The sequence below is a fragment of the Herpailurus yagouaroundi genome, unplaced genomic scaffold, assembly GCF_014898765.1.
Source record: "Herpailurus yagouaroundi ecotype Mexico unplaced genomic scaffold, PumYag 199, whole genome shotgun sequence".
NCBI classification, from domain to species: domain Eukaryota; kingdom Metazoa; phylum Chordata; class Mammalia; order Carnivora; family Felidae; genus Herpailurus; species Herpailurus yagouaroundi.
The window spans coordinates 18,787,927-18,796,597 of NW_024412430.1; the positions used below are offsets into that span (position 1 = coordinate 18,787,927).

Below are 8,671 nucleotides of genomic sequence, written 5' to 3' on the forward strand. Positions count from 1 at the left end.
CACGGACCTCGAGATCATGAGCTGAGCCGAGGTCAGACACTCAACGGACTGAGCCACCCAGGCGCCCCTGATGGAACACTTTCCTATGTGGCCCCGTGCTCATCTCACACGCTCTCCTTAATCCCCATCATGCGTTTCCCCTCCCCCCCCACCTCAGTTTGTTCTCTGCAGTGAAGAGTCTGTTTCTTGGTTCGTTCCTCTCTTCTTTCTGCCCCCTGCCCCCCACCTGCTTCGCTCATTTGTAAGGAGTCAGCTTCTTGCTCTCTTTCTCATTCCCCCTTGGCAGGTGGAGCCCCGGCCGCCCACATGGCTCCGCTGAGCGCAGGAGGGACGCCTGGGTGGCAGTCATTGGAAGCACAATATTCTGGGGTGACATTGGCGACCGAAATGAATTCCCCAGCCTGGGCACTTAAAACTCATGATGCATATCTAAACGAGAGACTCCTGCAGCCTCTGACCTTGAAGTGAAAACCCCAGAACAGCTAGAATGACTCACCCTTCAGAGTCTCCAGCTTGGAAGCAAACAGTGAGAGGCCTTTGAAAGACCCTGAAAGTATCTTTAAATAAAAATGTCTCCTTCTCTGTGTGTCAGCCGTGTGGCTCATTAGCCACTTTTCCTGGAGCTGTGGGGCTGCGGACAGCGGTCCCCCTGACCAGCCACCTCCATCACGCTCCATGAAGGGCTCGCAAGGACGGACCCCAGCCTGAATGAGTGACAAGCAGGACTCTCCTTCTAAAGGCAGGTCACACCCTCTGGAACGAGACCGCACCGCTGAGTTCGAGTTCAGCCACAACCGTGATGCTCTGGGCCTCGGTTTTGTCGACTGAAAATGGGCCCAGTAAGCACGCTTTCATGAGTCACCTCCTACGAAGCACTCAGCCCCAAAGCGTTCCAGGAGCCATTCTTGTTTCTTCACGAGGAGCATACTTTGCCCGCTCATTCGCGCCCACAGGTACCGGATGTGTGTGGCTAGGACGCCCTTGTCATTGCAGGATGTTCCATGGACAGCATCGTGCTCAAGCTAGGCAGCCTGACAGGGCAGGCAGGGAGGTGCCCCCCCGCATCGTGGTTTCAGGATATGGCGGTCTGGGGGGAATGCGGTCAAAGTGATGACCGTGGAGGAGGTGGCTCACACCGAGATATTATATGGATATGCTTTTGTCCTTCTGCAAACGCGTAATACCACAAACGTGTCCACCTTTGGATACAACTTGTGTTCAGTTGGCATGACTCACAAGCCCTACAATCTTCTTCCTCCTCCTCTTCCTCTTCGGTGTTGCCTCTGTCTTAGGTCATCAGTAGCCTTATGCCCTCTGCCACCGAACCTCTTTCTGTGGCTCTGATGATCTGCCTGCAATAATGCGTAACACAATCGGATGAATGGTGTTCCTAAGTGTAAAATCAACAGGTTCTTTTACGTTAAAAAAATTATACAAATTCTTGAACCTGTGTGGGTGTTGTTTCCAGGCACTTTTCTCGATAAAGAACTAATGAGATGAATGGAAATTGATAGAAAGTAAGTAATCGATGGAATAAATACTGGTTTTACTATAACCCAAGTTCCTTTATTAAGAACAAGAAAAAAAGCGGTAGAATAACGTTCAAAAGTAAAATATTAGTAAAGGAATGCATGATATTTGGTTGGATCCCAGATTTAGAAAAATACAAGAACAAAAAGCAACAGCAGCAAACCCCAGCCCCGAAGGACATTATCAGCACAAATAGAAAAATGTGACTACGGACCATCTTTTTAGGTAATGGCATTATTTCAGGGTTAACTTTCCTGAGTGTGGCAATTAATTGATTTTTTTATTTAGGAGACAGATGCTAAAGTATTCGGTGGTGAGGTGTCATGATGTCTGCAATTAACTCTCAGTTGTCCATCAGAAAAAGTACTTATGTGAGCGTATGTGTGAGAGCGTGTGTGTGAATGTGCGTGTGTGTGTGTGTGTAATTTTTGCCTGTGGACATAGGCATGTGTGTGTCACGTACCGATGGATCTGGAACAAGCACGGAAAAACATTAGCAATTGGTTAATCTAGGTGAAGGATACGTAGACATTCATCCGATTATTTTTGCAACTTTTCTGTAGGTTGAATATTTCATAATAAAAGGCTGAAGAGAGGCTAAGGAATTTTTTAAATGACGTGGTAAGAGTATATTTCCATGTAAAAAAGGCCACGTCTCTAACCTTTCAAAAATCAACTGGTGGGTAAACATCACTTTGTATATTTGAATTCCTTTGTTTCCAGTGGAATATTTTCTCCTTCTTTTCAAAATATGGGTCCCAGTTTACTAAACTGGATATATTTTGTGCTTGGATTTAAAGTGTACCGTCCCCTAGTGCTTTTGTATAAACTTATTTGCAAATGAAATCTTAACTTTGGGGATAAAACCTCAGCATGTCCGACTCAGACCCTTGGGCATCTCAAGGACAAATTCCGGTACGTTCTGTCATCCCCTTCTGAGGAGCCAATGCGCTCCCACAGCCCAGGAGGACTTCCAATATTCTACACACATGCTGAGGGGCACCCAGCGGCGACACGCTTTGGCCTCATAGACAACACTGGGCCACGGGGACTGTGGAGAAGGATCTCTGGTCCTGGTACAAACACAGGTTAAGAAGACTTCTCCCTTCCACGTGCATCGCTTAGGATTCTTTGCCACATGTGACGGAAACCTTGGTCAAAACTGGAGTAAGCAAGGACAGGAAAGGAATGGCTCCATAGCCGCAAAGGAGGAGGAGGACAGGCAGGTTCCACTGCTCACAGCACAAGGACTCCCTGTGGTTCTGCCTCCCCTGGAGATCCATTCCCAGGTCCTTGGCCAAGCATACCAATATGGTGGCCCAGGCCCTGGGGATCCATGGAGGAGCCTGAAGAGCTGTTTCCCAGGGGTTCTGGGAGAGGCCGCCCTGGGTCTCAGGGCGTCACGTGCCCACCTCTGATCCATGAGGGAGGAGGCCGTTGAATAAAAAACACAGCCATGAAAATGCCCTGAGCAGATGAAACCACTTTGGTCATACAAACAAAGCTTAATTTAGATTATTTTGCAAGACTGACTGGACCTGGGTCAGTCCTTTGCTTGCGCCTCTGGAAGTCACAAGCAAAACTTGAACTGTTTCCCAAGGTTGGTATGAGGTAACCACTCACCAATTCCCTATGACTTAAGAAAATTCTAGCGTTAGGACCAAACCCTGGAAGAACACACAGCCACTGCCTTCTCACCATATGAGCTGCTTTATAAGAATCCACCCCCGAGCCTCACGCTACCTTCCGGTTTGAGTGCTCCCGGTTTGCAAACTTCCTTTTTGGTGTGTGCATGATAAACTTTTACTGATTGCTACCACGGTGATTCACTGGTTTTACTTCTGTTATTTCTGAACCTTTGACAAAGTGAACGCTCTCGCTCCCGGATGCCGTGTTCACTGGAGGAAACGGACGCACACAGTCACCCACTCCACCATCCAGTGTGCTGAGGTCAGGACCCGGCGGTCCCCAAGTGTCGGCCAGCAGTAGTGGGGTGCATGACGTTGGAGTCCCATGCCTCCCCAGAAATCATCCAGATGACTTAATGGAACATACGACCTGGGATAGAGAAGGAAGGGAGTTCAAGGAGGAAAAAGAAACATCTTACTGTTCTTTCTTATCTGAAACATTGTCAATCTGCAATAATCCAGATGCCCTCTGGGTGGATAGAGGACCCTCTTTGTTGAAGAGCCTCATCTGGCTTAGAGTTGGAACAGGAGATCTTCTGTTGGAACCTCTTTCAGTGTGGACACATTGCAATAGAAATTCACTAGCATTTCTGGTGTCCCACCCTGATCCCTACCTCCTGTGTCCTCCAGGAGCTCCTGATGGATGCTGTCTGGCTGGAACAATAGGTTTCTGGCATGGGAAAGTCTAAGCAGGGGCCCAGGGACGACTGCCCTCAACTCTGTCAACTGCATTCCCTGAGAGAGCCCAGCAGTATGCTGGCTGCACTTGGGATGCAGGGAAGGGGGCTTGGGGGTGTCCAAGGTCAGTTCCTCCCAAGTCCACCCTGAGACTAGGGTCTGAGTCCAAGGAATGTACTAGGCGCTGTTCCCAGCAAGCCCTGATAAGGAGCGCAAGTAAGACAGAAGAGAAGCAAGCCAACGTGGGGTGTTTTACTGAAGTCATTGCCATGGACAGTGCTGGATCAACCCCGTTGGTCTTGAGATGGGTGGAAAGTGGACAACACACCTTAGCCTTGTCCCACCAGAGGGTAAAAGGGTCCAGGACCTTAATTTACCAACTTCTGTGGGTTCATGAGTTCAAGGTTATGCCTGGGGTCTTCAACTCCCTGCCACTTTGCATCAATCCTATGTGGGGGTCAGGCCCATAGGGTCCTCAGATGGACTGGTGTGGATGCTTCTGTAAGAACCCACCAGGGCACATGGCTTCGGTGACTGCCCAGGAGTAGGGAGGGCTGACTCGGCTGCAGGAGATGTCTTGTTAGGTGCTTGTCGGAAATAGTCTAACAGTCCCCCCACGAAGGGCTCATGCCCCAGGGCTGCCTTTCAGGTCCCCTGAGGGGGCGGGGACACCTGCTCCCACAGGCTCAGATGTCACGTAATTCACAAGGAGCCAAATGAGATTAGAAACTGTAGGAGAGGGCAGGACGCAGGGCTACCGAGTACTGTAGCCACCTGGCCGTCTCAGCGGGGACATGGCGACCCTGCCCAGCGTTGGTCCCGAAGAGGTTCAGCCCACACATGGCGGAGAGATCGAACGGCCAAGCTGAGTGAAATCTTGAACATGTTCGCTTTCCTGCTCGACGGGGTTGCTGAGGTAGCAGCCACAAGGGGAAAGCGGTGCTAACGGCAATACGTTCTTATACAATCGGGCACCAAACCCAGTCTGGTAAAAGAACTTGGGGCCAAGAAGAAGGAGGTCTGGGTGTCTCTCTACTTACCGTCAAAGTACACAGAGCAGAATACTAGAGCCCTCTAGACAGACGACTGAGTTTAAAGCTCACCTCTTGTACTCACCATGGATCTTTGGGCAAAGGATATTCATCTTCTCTGAGCTTCTATTTTCTCATGTGAAAACTCAGGATGGCACAGCTTATCTTGCAGATTTGTCCTGGGGGTTACACGGGATGGCGCGAGGCACTCACGTTACGGGGACTCGGTCGCGGAGGTATCGGCTGGCTCGGCCCTGCTGTCACTAGACGGGCGCCTCGTCACAGGTTTTATAACCGCGTTACATGTCAATGACCCTGTTATTTCTGTAAGAAGGCCAGGGGAGAGGAAGAACAAAGAGGAAAAAATAGACACTCACAAGGGAAGAAACTTAAATCCCCCAGGGAGACAGTCGACTCTGGGCAAGCTATTAATACAGGAAAGCTCTCAACGTATGTGGAGCGTGTCCATTTTCTTGGCGTGAATTCAATTTGGTGTCCTCTCTAGTGGAATGCTAAGTGGACGGGGTAGGAGAGGCATAGAAAGGCCAAGAAAAAGCTTTTATGGATGAACCCCTTCCCACTTACCCAGAAAGACCTGAGGAATCATCGGGGCCTGAATCAACGAGCCAGCTCAGCAGCTCTCCACGTGAACATCTTTGGCTGCGGCCACAAAAATCTTGACTTTGTGCTCAAAATAGAGCACTGATTCAGAAGGCTTCCTGATAAGAGACCAAAACGAAACAGTAAATTGTACTGTCACAAAAGACAAGGGAGGGTTTTAAAGCTCTATTTTGGGGGCCCCTTCTCTCTTCCCTCTGCAGGCTGAAGTCATTATCTGCAGTGTGGGCCTGTGGGCTCCCAGCCCGCGTTCCGGCGGTTCTAGGGGGGACAGGAGCTTACTCACGTGGTGGGAAAGACTGATTGCTTGGTGTGCTTGTTGCTCATGAGGGCTCAGTGGCTGAAGACCTTTATTGTTGTTGCCATGTAAGACCTTCAGTCATTAGGCAAGCTGCGGGCTCTGGAATAATCTATTTCGGGACACTTGATACAGAATGGAGTTATGTGACAGCCCCACTGTCATGCCCAGAAATTGGAATTTGGAGGCGAAAGCAATGAGCCGGTAGTAAGTTTCCTTGAAAACTAGCCTTTGTTGATATGGCACAAAGGCTTCGCCTTTGCGAACAGCACAGCAGAGAAGTCTGCCTCTTGCCACATATCCCTGCGGGTCTGTTTCTCTCACAGTGGGATGGAGCTGACTGTCCTGCAGCCTTAGAATGTCCCCAGAGACAAGATCCCCAGGCCACCTTCCCCATGGGGTGCTTGTCAAATACAGCCATGCCGATGTGGCGCCCGGGTGGCTCGGTCAGTTAAGCATCTGACTTCGGCTCAGGCCATGATCTCAAGGTTCACGAGTTCGAGCCCCTCGTCGGGCTCTGGGCTGACAGCGCAGAGCCTGGAACCTGCTTGGGTTTCTGTGTCTCCCTGTCTCTCTCTGCTCCTCCCCTGCTCTCGCTCTGTCTCTCTGGCTCAATAATAAAATAAACATTAAATTTTTTTTTTAATACAGCCATGCCCACATAATCAGGCCATTTCGTGTTCCCAGCACATTTTTAAAACTTTTTCATCTTGACGTCATTTCACATGTGCAGAAATTTGTAAGAGAAGTACAAAGGCCCCCCCCCCAAATGCCCTCCACCCAGATTCCCTGGATGTTAGCATTTCACCACACCTGCCTTACTATGCGCTGTAGACGCAGAGCATTTCTCCTGGGCCATTTGAGACAGAGGTGTAGCTACCGTCCCCTCTATTCTGAAATGTTCCCGTGTGTCCTGCCTGGAGGCATTCTTTTACACAAGTACACACACACGCAATGACAAAACCAGAAACTTGACACGGACGTACTAATTTCACAGAATATCCAGGCCTTCTTCAAATGTCACCAGTTGTCCCAGCAATGTCCTTCAGAGGAAAGGACAAAGGAATCCTGGTCCCGGATCACACGCCGCATCCAGTTGCTGGTTCTCTTCAGGCCCCTTTAATCCGGAACAGCCCCGCAGGTTGTCACGAGATCACTATGTTTAAGGAATACAAGCCGGTTACTTTGGAAAATGTCTCTCCCTTTGGACCGAAGGAATGAATTACCAGAACGTCGACTTCTGGCAACGATCAGAGTAACGATGGATTCGGATCGTCATCGGCCGTCGCCAGAACGTACAGGTGACGGTTCGACAGACTTAGCACGTTCATGCTGGCCGCGAGCACCGCCCCAAGAGCCAGCGCTCCTGGGTTACAAGGGGAGGAAGACCAACGTCAGGGCGGGGAAGCCTGGCCCGCCCGCCTGAACTAGGCCACTAGGGAATCGGGGATGCGCTGACTTCAGGCACCTGCTGATGCGACGGGCTGAGAAAACAGGGCACTTGACTTCGGTCGGGTTCCCGCCCGGAATGCAGAACCTGGATGTGTTCTTGACCACCCAGGGGAGCGCAGCAGAGCGTGAGCCCGGCGTGAGGCCACGTAGGGCTGCGGGCCCTTCCCGGATGAGAGGCGCTCTCGCCCTGCGGCCCCACTCACCCCGCGAGCTGGGCAGAACCCACTGGAGCTCCAGGCTCAAGAGGGGCCTTCCCCGGCTCCCCCTGCCCGCACGGGGCCCCCTTCCTCTAAACTCAGGAGGAACTCGCCGGCCCACCTATTTCCCAACAATCCTCGGCTTGGACTCCTTGTTTCATATCCTCCTTTTCCCACGGCGTCCTGGAGACCATGACACGCTTACGGTTTAATTAGCACCGTCAGGGCCAGCGTCATCCTTGACCCTGACTCAGCTTCCCCCGTGGAGCTGCGCGCCTCCCCCCCCCCCCCACATCCTTCCTTCTGTTTTCTCTCCACTGTGTTAAGAAAGAGCGTGCTCTGTTGGCTGAGTGTTAAGCGTTTCTCCCGAGCGAGCCATTGCTCAGGTACTGACTGCTTGCTCCCTCCTCACTGGCAGCTCCGACCCCTGGCTCAGCCTGGTGGGGATGCTTGGGGTCATGGTGGGGGGGGGGCTCATTTCACAGAGCAGGGGGCGCTACTGGGCTCAGGGGAGGGCGGATGATGGTCCCAGTCCTCCTGGAATATACTCGGGGAGGGGAGCAAGCTGGAGGTTAGCAGGCAGAGGGAGGTGAAAAGTTACTTGGGGCGTGGGCATGCAGGGTGCCGTGGAGCCCCCCACGGAGATGCCCTGGGGGCAGCTGGCTGTTTGCACCTAGAGCTCAGAAGGGAGACCGGGCGGGGGACGGAGGGTGAGGGAGAACGCTGCTGGTGGGCGTCACACGGGAGCAGGTGCAGGATGAGAAGAGCCCTCCCAGGAAGACGAGGTCCTGCAGAAACTGTCCCCGTAAGGACGGTCGACACCTCATTCCCTTTCTGTGTTGTTTTCCACGGGGCTTTCCAGCCATGACCAAAGGGAGATGGGCTTGAGTTGAGCTGAGAGCTCGTAACGTGACCTCCTGAGTTCGGCTACGACGTTCAAGAGCCCCAACTTAGTTTTGACAGCTCCTTCCCCTGCGTCTGGTTGACTGCTGCTCCTTACTCACGTTCAGAGAATCCAGGACGACGTTGTGGTCACGTGGAGTCTGGGAGATGGAAATAGGACTCTCCGGCTCCCTCACCTGCTCCTCTCCGTTCCCCGTCGTCGCCAGGCCCATGTCTGGTCCACCCGCCACGTACCAGCCACAAAAAAATACGCAGACACAGGCCGTCAGTGCCTCA

The 8,671-nt window shown here is 51.9% G+C and overlaps 1 long non-coding RNA gene across 2 annotated transcripts; it reads right to left on the minus strand.

Moving 5' to 3' along the window:
- Positions 1–200: 200 nt before the first annotated feature.
- LOC121013726 (uncharacterized) lies at positions 201–8,671 on the minus strand. Of its 2 annotated transcripts, XR_005782884.1 has the most exons (5): positions 6,830–8,671; positions 5,513–5,646; positions 5,013–5,251; positions 3,387–3,588; positions 201–1,352 (listed from the first exon to the last, which is right to left on the minus strand). It is a non-coding gene; the product is annotated as an uncharacterized LOC121013726 (long non-coding RNA). The 2 variants fall into 2 exon arrangements; XR_005782885.1 differs by lacking the exon at positions 201–1,352 and having other exon boundaries at positions 1,814–3,588.